General features: G+C 38.6%; 1 protein-coding gene across 1 annotated transcript in view; it reads right to left on the bottom strand.

Moving 5' to 3' along the window:
• Positions 1–12,107, bottom strand: part of PLA2G4A (phospholipase A2 group IVA) — a 140,551-nt gene extending 128,444 nt beyond the window's left edge. The window contains exon 1 of the mRNA XM_028152192.2: positions 12,030–12,107. The gene's annotated coding sequence lies outside the window, so the exon portion shown is untranslated. The remainder of the gene's footprint in view (positions 1–12,029) is intronic.
• Positions 12,108–12,319: the final 212 nt, after the last annotated feature.

The raw sequence follows: 12,319 nt of genomic DNA, 5'->3' as shown, positions 1-12,319 counted from the left end.
TCTAAAGAACAAAATAAACAAAATAGAAACAGACTCATAGATACAGAGAACAGACTGATGGTTGACAGAGGGGAGGTGGGGTTGAGGGGCTAAGTGCAAAAGGTGAAGGGATTAAGTATACCTTGCTAGTTATGGAATAATCACAGAGATGTAAATTATAGCATAGGTAGTATAGTCAATAACATCGTGTTAACTATGTATGGGGCCAGGTGGATACTGGGAATATCAGGGGAACAGCTGAACGCAGCACTTCACTCTCACTCAGCTATTCTTTATAAGCTACCAGCAACCCACCCACTTCCCGAATACTTGAGCTAAAAAGGAAACATAGCCAAAATGAAACAGAACATATAGGTAAATTTTAATTTGACCAAAATTTTAAGTTTCAAGTTATTGTGTGCTGATAAGCTCAAGATATGAATTAGAAGGAAGTGAATAATTGAATTCATCTCTATGATACGTCAAATAAAGCTTTAAAAGAGTCATTTTCATCGTTTATGCTTCTCTAGGTTTGACTCATAGTTATCCGATGTTTACTTACAAACACTAAGTGGATTGTTTCCAAAATTCCTCTTCCCACTCAAAACATTATGGAGTAATATCCCATCGACAAGTGTAAACTATATTATGTTCATTTTCAGAAAATGAATAACATTTCACCTTCTACCTAAAAGAAACTGATAATGGTGATGTACTGGGTGTTAACACTTTTTAAATATATCTAACAACGTGGCACAAAAGGCTAAGAAAAGGGGTGTATTTTGAGAAGCACATTATTTCTACAGCTCCTCTCTCTCTCTCTCTCTCTCTCTCTCTCTCTCTCTCTCTCTCTCTCTCTCTCTCCAGACCAGACAGTTCAAAATATTCTCCCCTGGGGCGCATTTGTGTTTTGTTGAGGCTTCCACTCCCTCCTTAATTGCTGCCTTTTTGCATGACGTACTGGAGATTGCCACAGCAGCAAAAGCCATATATTTTTTCTAAAGTAAACAGTCCCGGGAAAAACCCCAGGAAAACGGTCATACTGGCTTTAATGTTTCATGAGCGTGAGGCTGATATTGTAGTTAAAGTAGGAATGTTGACTATGATCTTGAAGCAGAAAAAATGGACAGTAAATATGGCAGGAATGGTAGAAGATCAGCAAAGCCATATACCTGCCTACCTCAGGTGTTAACTGTGAAGTTCAACTAGACCAGCATTCTGCAGTATTGGAGTGGGAAACCTGTAATAGGAGTCAAGTTCACCATTCCTTTGTCAGGTGATAAGAAGGTTTGACGTATGCTTCCAGATACTGTGAATGGCAGTTCACCTTTGAAATGCACAGGAAACCCAGTCTTTTGCAGGATTAAGAGATCCTGCAAAATAGAAAGTATTTCCTTCCTCCCTTCCCTTCCTCCCTTCCTTCCTCCCTTCCTTCCTTCCTTCCTTCCTTCCTTCCTTCCTTCCTTCCTTCCTTCCTTCCTTCCTTCCCTCCCCACCCCCCCCTCTCTCTTTTCCTTTCTTTCTTCCAACCTCCCACTCTAGAAGAACTCAGCCATTCTAGCTTATCTGGGTTTGCTCCTAGCATTTTAACACAATTGGAGAAAAGCCACATAACCTGGCATTTTTAGGTTCACATTCTCTAAACTCAAAGAGGCTCTCAACACTACCCAGCATCGTTCCAACTTTAGTGAACTTGCATTCCCACTCTAAAAAATGACTTTCTTCTTCCCCTCAAGAATCTCACCCCAACCCCCTCCAACCCACTTTTAGCTGATGACCTCATCTCCCTTCTCTGAGAAAACAGAAGGCACCAGAGGGAAGTTTCTCATCTTCCCACCACCAGATCTGCAAACTCCTCTACATGTACACAACGTAGGCAGTTCCTCCTTCTGTTGCAGACCTGGCCCCAGACGTTGTCTCTCTGACTGAAAAATCCCTCTCTCCTCCTCAAGTACTTCACTCTGATGTCCATGCCTTTTTTTTTTTTTTTTTCCCTGAATCATCAAACGTTAGTTTTTACTGCATAATCTGGTCAGTAAACCTGTTAGTCTCCCTCAACTCCATATTCCTTTGCCCTCCATGTCTCCATTTTTATGCCGTTTCACTGACAGATAACCTGGGAAGAACCATTTGCTCAAACTGTATCCAATATCCTCCAGCCCTCACTTCCCATCCACTTACCATCTCACTTCCACTTCCTTCTCATCCTATTCTGTCCACTGAAGCTGTTCTTAATCCATATCTCTAATCACTTCCAAGTTTTCAAATGTAGCTGTCACTTTTCTACCCTCTGCTTCTCTGGAACCACTTTCCATCCTTTTCTTCCAATCCCTACTTTTCCATACGATTTCTTGGTCACTTCTTTGCAGGTTTATTTGCAAATGCTGTCCTCTGCCTGGAGTCCCCACCTTGAGCCACACCTGTTCTCACTCCCTTCACCTCCCACGCATGACTTCTCATCCCTCACATCTTGGCTTAACTTTTACCTCTTAGCAAAACCTTCCCATCCTTCACCTTCCCAGTTATTTTCTACTATTGAAGTCCATTTGCTTCCTTTATTACCTGTTTATTGTTTGCTCAATTACTGTCTCTCTCCTCCAAGAGGGAATTAATCACTGTACTTGCTTTATTCACCCAGGTATGCTTTAAATGTAACACAATGCCTAGCAGGTGGTTAGTGTTAATTAAAACTTACTGAATTGGTGAAGGAATAAATGCACAAAGCCCAGTGATCAACAATTCCTGGTTGATATTAGCATCTACATTTTTTCACCCAAAAGGTAAAATTCTTAAGTGAAAAAGAGAACAGGCTACCTAAATTTCTTCTTTTTTTAGGTATTAAAAAGATACATTTCTCTTACTATTATCCTAGCTATACTATACATATAAATAAAATAGTATTTAGAAATTATTTTCCTGGAAGAATATTGTAATTTTTATGAGTTCTTTTCATTGTGGACAATAATTACTAAGGTATTAGCCAACCAAGTTAATTTACCAATCTAAAATATAATTTAAATAGTAAGAATTTCAGCAAATTCTAAATGAGTCCCAAAAAATTAAGTACCAAGTAGCAGACTAGAAGTAAACATCTTACTATTTTATAATTAAGTCTTTCATTAACCAAGAAATCTCTTTAATTTAGAGTTTTTGCTATGAGAAATCTTCCTAAAATACATGCTAGTAACATCTTCTCCTAAGAATCAAGGCTATGATAATACTTTAAATAATTATCTGCACATAAATGACCACTGCATATTAAAAGTAGTGACTTAGAAAACTGTGCCACAAACTATGGAAATGCCTTAGGTGTTATGTCTTTGAGCTATAAATTCATGACCTCAATCAGTTTTAAATTCCTCTGCCTGTTCTTCATGACAGTTGAATAGGAATAAAGTTGATACCTGTTTGAGGTTTGTGGCTATTATGAAATCTTAATCATAGATGCTGGCAGGAGTCCATATAGAATGTCCTCATAACTGTATGCATCTTTAGGCACTTGCCCCCAACTTGCTTTTCTATAAATTCTTACACAATTGCTCTAAATTATTTTTCTCAATACTTCCTTAATATTATATGAAACACTGCATGTAAAAAAACAACAAAATAGATTACCCTTTTTAAAAATAAATTAAAAAATGAGAACCTGAAGAAAAGCTAAAGACACCATTTATCTGCCCTCAGACTATCCCCTTCTACAATTACAGACCCAAGAATTCAGCAAGAATACCTCCTTCCATAAGGGGCCTAACATCCCAGCTCATTGCCTATAGACTGAACTCAATTTGCTTATCTTGTTAAAGCTGTGGATATTGAAGTTTGGGGCAAAGAGAAAGTGTGTCAATTTACTGACTGAAACTCTATTTGCTGACCTAATGTTTCTAGTGGCTCAGTTGCATCTAGCACTCAAACTTGATCTTCTATGTATTATTTATTATAAAGTTATACATATGTATAATAAATAATTTTACAACTAATATAAGTTTAAATCCTGAAAAGGAATGTCTAGTTTACCATAAGCTACTGAATTGTTCAGAAAGGTAAAATAATTTTTTTCTCTAACTGATTAATCCAAGGTCAGAGCAATCACTTTTATACAAATGCTTTATGCCAACTGCCAGGGTTAATAAAAAGAGCCAAAAAGAGTCATAGGCTCTGCAGGTTATACTTAGAATATTCTAAGAGAATGATCTACTCCAAACTGGAAATAAAGCCTCTAGTAAAATTAGTACTTCATATATAACTCATAATATGTCTATTTTGTATTTTTAGATAAAATGTTACATTTATTACATTTATCTTTTTTAAAATATATTTTTATTGATTTCAAAGAGGAAGGGAGAGGGGGAGAGAGCAATATCAATGATGAGAGAGAATCATCAATTGGCTGCCTCCTGCACACCCCCTATAGGGGATTGAGCCCACAATCTAGGCATGTGCCCTGATGGATAATCAAATCATGACCTCCTGGTTCAAACCATGACCTCCTGATTCATAGGTGACCTCCTGGTTCATAGGTTGATGCTCAACCATTGAGCCACAATGGCTACTTTATCTCTTAAAGTGGCATATAGCTATATAAAATACTAAATAGTTCTAAAATACAAAATTGTAGACCATACACTACTTTCTCAATCATTCTTAAAGATTTGTGCAACTTCCTCTGTTAGGTCAATCAGTAATCCAGTTAAAAGAGAAGAATAAGTGAGTTAATATGGAAACCTGTACTATCTGGATCTTCTTTCCCCAATAATTTTTCTGATGTTAACACAAATAGGAAGAGGAGGGTGGCCTTAAAAATAACATGCATCAAAATTGAAAATACAAACCAATTAATCAGTTAATTAATTGAAGTATACAAAATGCGTCAAAATGGAAATCATGATTGGACATTAAGTAAGCCATTTGATGTTTCCACATTTCTCTTTTCAGATCTGTAAAATGTGACTACCTGCTCTGCTAACTTACTGAGTTATTTTGGGAATAAAGTTCTCAAGCAATCTCTTCATAAGCCATAAATGCTGTGCAAATGAAAAATATTGACCCTGTGATTTTTTTTTCAAACTACATAATCAGAGAACATATTGTAAATTAGGTAATAACACAATGAAAAACTAAGCACGTATAAGCTGAGTATTATAAATACGTGAGTTTTCTATACCATTGAATACTGAAATTACATATATTACAAACAAATTACATATTTGTGTCCTAATTCAAAACATACTGTTACCTAAAATACCCAAATTTCCCTGCAGACTCCAAAACAAGCAAATGAGGAGAAAGCTTAAGGAAAGGGGATAAGCTGATTTATTTACAACTGCATGTGCTAAGAACATATCAGCCCATCATCTTTAAGCCAGAGGTTGTTAAACTCTGATAAGGATCACTTACGGGTATTTGTTGAGTTTCTCTAGTCATTTGAATTCATTAAATAAGTGGACTGGACTAGTAGTGTGGCCTTATAAATCTTCTTCTGGTGAACAGTGAATTATTTAAGCTTACTTCATATCTGTATAAAGGAGAGATAAACTGTATTTTCAAAGAATGTTATAAGGGTGGACTAAGAATCAGAGAGAATCAAAAACCAGAATCACATAGCAAGAGCAGCAAATATTTGGTACATCTCTTTCTCTCAGGCAGGTGATGGTACCAAAAGACCAGAACACGATCTGCTCTACTTACTATCTCCTTTGAAAAGAACACAAGAACCAACTTTTTGGTTCACCCAACTGTCACTGCCCAAATTATCAAAGTAGAAGATGAAGAGTTGACCAAAATTTAAATTCATTTTAAGTTGGTTCGTGACAAACATGGATACTATTTTTCTCACGAAACCTTTACAAGGAATCATCATGTAACCCTTAGTCCTTATCTGCATTAAGCAAGTCTGGATGTTCCCAGAGGTGTGGGACATTCTACAAGGATTTTTGAAACCCTCTTCAATTTCCCTAATTTTGTAGAATATGACAGTCTATGAGAATACATATGACTTGCTTTCATTTTTCAGTGCATCTCACCTATTTATAAAGAAAGGGCTTTAGGAAACAATAAGGTCAATCCTTCAAAATTGGGAAAAACAATGTTTCCAGAATTTCTATTTCTAGTTCAAAATTTAGCTTTAATTTTGACCTCTAACACTCTTCAAAATGGAGGACTCCAAAGGGCCTTTGATTATGTGAGTTATGGCTATTGATATTTACTGAATTAGGAATTAAAACTGAAAAAAATATTTAAAACTCACATTGAAAGAGACAATTCATAAACATAGACATCTAAGTGGCTCTGATACCATTATAATTAGCTAATTATTAATAACTAGACGCCTATTGCAGGAAGATTCCTCGAATAGGGCTTCCCGCTGCCTCACTCCCTCCCGTCTCTGCTGCCTCACTCGTCCCTTCTCTGCTGCTCCGCTTCCTTCTGCAGTGCTTGGCTTCCTTCTATGCTGTCTTCAGTCTTTGCTCCTTGCCTGCATATGCAAATTAACCGCCATCTTTGTTGGGTTAATTTGCATACTCACTCCTGATTGGCTGGTGGGCGTAGCAGAGGGATGGTCAATTTGTATGTTTCTCTTTTATTAGTGTAGATAGGAAAGGAGCAAAGAGAAGGCCAGACATTATGGGCATATTTCCTGCAAAACATTGGGGGAAAGGGGCTGGACAAAGGAAAGATATATATGTGCCCAGTAAAGTTGGGATGACTAGGGAAGGTGTGTACTGTCAGTCACACCTGGGAACAGAGGTCATTGGCCAGAATGGGTGTGTCCACTGTAAATGAGAGGAAATTTGGGATATATAGTATAATCCCCTGAACAAAGAAGTTCACTGTCTTGATTCCTCTTGGCACACTTGGCTCATAGCTCATGCTTGGCTTCCTGGCATTCTACCATGTGGCCCACGGCCATGAGGACCCCCCCCACACAATGGACTAATGGATTGCAACTAGTCTAATGATATACTGGACCTGGCTCCAACATGGAAAACTCTTGACACTGGCTTTGATTTTAGCTTTACTGAAAGCCAGCTATACTTCTTCTACTGGACTAAGGGAAATGGGACTTTGGAAATGCAAAGGGATTTAGCTTCATGTGAATAAAAATTACTGATTCTCCTATGCAAGTCTCAGAAAATTATTTTTCTTGGGATATCATAAGAAGTCCACTCCCAGCAGCACCCTGTGTGGAATAAGACCCCCCCACTTTATCAGATATCAGCTACTTTGAAAATTATTCAACCTTATTTCTGGAAGAAATGCAAATTTAAACAAAATGCCATTTTTGTATAACAATTATCTAATGTTTTAATTTGTTGTTTCTTGTACTTCAGTAATAACACAATGTTGGTTTAGGGAAATTCTACCCTCTTATACTACTTATAAATGGATGCAGTATTTCTTAAGAACAAAATGCCAAAAATAATAATTAGCATTCCATAACATATTGCTAAATATTTTTAGGAATCCTCCAAATAACCAAGTATTATTATTTCTATGCTACAGTTGAGAAAAGAACGTTTTGCTAAACCAATTATTGGCTTATCTCACAACCTGTAAGTAGTAGAACTTTTGTTAGAACCTGGAACATACACTTGTAAGAATCTATACAAAGGAAATAAGCAAAGAGGTGTACAAACATTTATATAAGAGGTCCCAGCTGAAAAATCTTATCTAATAATAGACAAATATGCAAATTGACCATACCTCCGACACACCCACAAGCCACGTCCACAAGCCACGCCCACCATCCAATCAGAGCGAGTATGCAAATTAACCCAAACCAAGATGGCTACAGCCACAGAGAGCAAGGTTTCCTAGGTAACAGAGGAAGCAAAGCTTTCCGCACACCCTGTCCGAGCCCACCCGCTTAAGGCAACAAAGTTTCAATTATAACCCCAACACAAATGGCTGCTGGCCTCAGAGGGAGCCCCAGGCTTGGCTCTGCTCCAGGCTACAAAGTTTCAATTATAGAAGGAAAATAAATTCCAGATACTAGGGCCTCCGCTTGGGTTGCCAGGGGGTGTGGCCCGCCTGCAAACCACCACAGGCCCCTCGCTCAGGCCGCTTCACACCCCAAGGGAATCCCCACTTGATCCGGGACGCACTTCAGGGCAAACCAGCTGGCCCCCACCCCTGTACCAGGCCTCTATCCTATCTAATAAAAGAGTAATATGCAGATTGATCATCACTGCAACACACAATATAGCTGCCCCCATGTGGTCAAAGATCCTGCCCCCATGTGGACACAAGATGGCCACCACAAGATGGCCAGCAGGAGAGGGCAGTTGAAAGGGACCAGGCCTGCAAGGGAGGGCAGTTGAGAGGGACCAGGCCTGCAAGGGAGGGCAGTTGGAGGTGATCAAACCTGCAGGAGAGGGCAGTTAGGGGTGACCAGGCCGGCAGAGGAGGGAAGTTGGGGGCAAACAGGCTGGCAGTAGAGTGGTTAGGGGGTGATAGGCTGGCAGGCAGAAGTGGTTAGGGGCAATCAGGAAGGCAGGCAGGCAAGCAGTTGGGAGCCAGCAGTCCTGGATTGTGAGAGGGATGTCCGACTGCCTGTTTAGAGGGATGTCCGATCCCACCTAAACGGGCAGTCGGACATCCATCAAGGGGGCCCATATTGGAGCGGGTATATGCTGGGCTGAGGGACAACCCCCCTCCGTGCACGAATTTCATGCACCAGGCCTCTAGTTATTTGTAATAGTAGAAATCTATAATCTACCTAAATCCAACAACTTATAATTGACCAGTACATTTCCACAGACTAAAATTACATCATAGTGAGAACCATACTCTTGCTCATGTATAGACTGGCATTGCTTACACAGTGTGTAACATATAGTAGGAACTCAACGATATCTACACTAATAAAAGAGAAAAATGGAAATTGACCATCCCTCCGCTACGCCCACCAGCCAATCCGGAGTGGGTATGCAAATTAACCAACAAAGATTTTGGTTAATTTGCATATAAAGGCGTGGAGTGAAGACTGAAGACAGCGTAGAAGGAAGCCAAGCACTGCAGAAGGGAGCAAAGTGGCTGAAAAGGGAGCGAGGCAGCGGAGAAGAGAGCAAAGCCCGCTCCCTTCTCTGCTTCGCTCTGACCGAAGGAAGCCCTATTCTTGCAGGAATCTTCCTGCAACAGTCCTCTAGTTTAAAATATAAATAAATACAGAATAATGGATGAGTACAAAAAAACTCATGTTTTAAGAGAAAATTCCATGATTGAAGAGGAAGTATGTTATAAAACAGTATGAATGGTGTATTAAATTAATTAAATGAGGAGGCAATTAGTCTGTGGCGACTTCATTGTCACAGTGGCCTACTTAAGCAAATCAAAATCTTAAACCTGTAAATGCCTCAAAGTTACAAAATTGAAACCTAAGGACAACCAATCAAAAACAGCCAACTAAGCTTTAAACTATATCCAGTCAATAATTTCCTTACTTTGCTTCCACTTTTTCTCTATAAAAGTCTCTGCCCCTAGATCCTGCAGGTGACGCTTTCCTAACTACTTTCCATTTTTCACTGCCTCATTTCAACTGATTTTTGCTCAAATAAACTCTTAAAACATTTAACATGCCTCAGTTTACCTTTTAGCAAATATGATCACAATTTTATAATATCTACATGTGAATGCATATATAGGTAAATGCCTAGAAGTATAAACAGATGTACATACAGGAATTCCTATCTGATGCATACTAGTTACTCAATAAATATTTGTTGATTGAATAAATGAAAGAATAACATTTTAAAAATGGTTATCCCGTTAGGGGGTAATAGGTAATTTTTCACTGTACTTCTTTGCAATTTACTATATTGAATGAAATTTAAGCAGTTAACATGAATTATCTTTGGAATAAATGAGAATATCATAAAACATAATCATGCTGGGAAATGTAGTTAGGAATTTTAGAATAAAAGAGCAAATCTAGACAACCCACAATCCAATTAAAAATTATTTACGTCTTGTTTTCCTACTATGTTTTACTTACTGCGTTCAGCAACAAAAGATATCAGATGTTACAGAAAAATGACAAGGTTAATATTGCCCAACTAGTCATTAGTGGGGCTAAGTCTAGAATCTAGGTCACTTGGTTTCCAGGCAAGTCGTTTTTCCATTACACCAAACTGCTTAGAGTTCCAGCACACTGACGAATAACTGAACAATGTGAGCCCTGCAATCAATAGTCACTATTAGGCAGTTCTTTACTTATAAATAAAATGATTTGGTAATTATTTGATACTATCAGAAAATTCCAAAGTTCTAAGAAGTACAACATTTTCATGTGATATTAATTGTTTTGGGGGGAGGGGTATGAGCGTTCTAAAGCTGCTTCCAAATTTGTGCATGTTGGAGGGCAGTAAGCGAGCATTATTCTGGGGAAGGGTCTACAGCTTTCATACTTGTAAAAGGGTCTGTGACTTAAAAAAAAAAAGTTGAGAATAACTAAAGCTATAAAGTCTGCAACCAAGAGGAGGAAAAAAATTGATGGTCAATGAAAGGCCTATGAGAGGAAAAGGAACCACAGCTAATTCTGTCTTCCTCTTTTTTATTCTTGGAACTTATTTTTAATATGCAAATGATATGGTTTCATGACTTTGCTTTCTAAGCAGTGACACCAAGAACGATACCGATAGGTTAAAAACAGGCCAAATTATCTCTATGTTGTGAACTTCTTCAGGTACTAAGAAATCTATTCAATCGTTTTCCTTTTCCTAATTAAACTTATGTGCAAAATACTTCAAAAGTGATCACTTATGTTTAATTAGGAAAATGATTGAATAGATTTCTTAGTTTCTTGTCCCATAAAATGTGCTTCCCCTACAGGAAGTTTGTAAAGCTGCTGTGAACAAATGCAGATAAAACACTTCTCTAGGCATTTCACAATTATTGCTTAATTTAAAATTTAACTCTTTCTCTGCTCAATGAAAGAAGCAAATAACTGTTTTGGTTTTTTTCCCCAGCATCAAACTCGATTGGCAAGGTGTAGGGACCTCTAAAATATAATTTTAAAACTCTTAACAGGGTGAGTTTCACCACTATCCCCTGCAAATGTCTTGGGCTACAATTTCACATTTATGCGACAAACAGAAACAAACCCAAACACAAATTGTCCCTGAAAGGGTTAAACACGCAAATATCATAACTTAGACATCCATCCAAATAGTATGCCCTCTCTATCTGCCTCCGCTGAATAAATGCTTACATCATCAACCAATAGGAAGAGCATTTCTTGTTCTAGTTTTTGAGGTGAAAAAATCATCATTTTTAAGACTGAAATTATTATAAGCTGTAGGAGACCTAGCTATGTTAAGTCACTATTACTTCAAATTCAATGCCTTTTTTACTGCTTCTTCGAAAACAAAATCACCAAAAGAGTATTCACACTTGAAACTTAACGTTATCATTATTCGGTCAAATCTTTTCCAGGGTCTAACCGGGAGCTCGGTTCTCCTGGCATGTCCACCAAGTTAGAGAAAGGGCAAATCAGAATACCGGCTGTTTTACAATTAATTTTTCAGTATTGTCTTTTTTTTTTTTTCTTTTTTCTGCATAACACTGCAACACATTAAATACCCAGGAATGCTTTGCATAAGTAACCAAAATGACTACTTCTTCATCAAAACTTAAATGAGTCCCCAAATTCTGTAACTAAAGAGCATCAAGGCTGTCAAATGCACGCTTGCTCAAGTATTGGGGATCTGTGACCATGGGGTGGCATCACGTGGAGCCCTAATAAGCGCCACCTCGCTGTCTTCTGAATGTTGGGTTGGCTCTTTCGCTGCTGTTAAGTGAAGGAACACCTTATCTTTTGACTCCAAGGTGCATGTAGACCCCGGAAATCAAACTGGCATTTGTTAGAAGATAATTAAGATTCCCTCATCTGTCTCATTTCAAAAGGCGGAGGACCGGCGGACTTTTTAAAACGCAGTGAATACTAGATTTCCCCGCGTCCTTTCCTCCTTCCAAGTTAAGATACAAACTAGAAGCTAAGGAGGGTGGGAGAGGGGAGCGGAGCAGGGCGGAGGTAGAGTAAATATATTGCTTACAGTTCCCAGAGTTACAAGAGCTTCCTCGGGCTCCTTTGTGCCTCTAGCTTTCTGTCAGGATCCTTTTTCAGCCCGGGACCACAGTGAAGTTTAAGTCTAATCCTTGGTGGGAGGGGCTAAGACGTGGGCTGGTTTCCTTTAGTCTTCGCAGATGTTTTAAGGTGGAATGAAAGAGGAAGCGAGGGAAAGGGCTGTTCTGCAGATGCTGGCATCCTAAGGTAAATGGTGACTTAGCAGAACAAGGAGTTTGAAGTCAGAACGCATACTTAAACCATGTGTGCGTTAACCGG

This window comes from Eptesicus fuscus, chromosome 22 (assembly GCF_027574615.1).
Source record: "Eptesicus fuscus isolate TK198812 chromosome 22, DD_ASM_mEF_20220401, whole genome shotgun sequence".
Lineage (NCBI taxonomy): Eukaryota > Metazoa > Chordata > Mammalia > Chiroptera > Vespertilionidae > Eptesicus > Eptesicus fuscus.
This window is presented reverse-complemented; position numbering and strand designations above follow the sequence as displayed.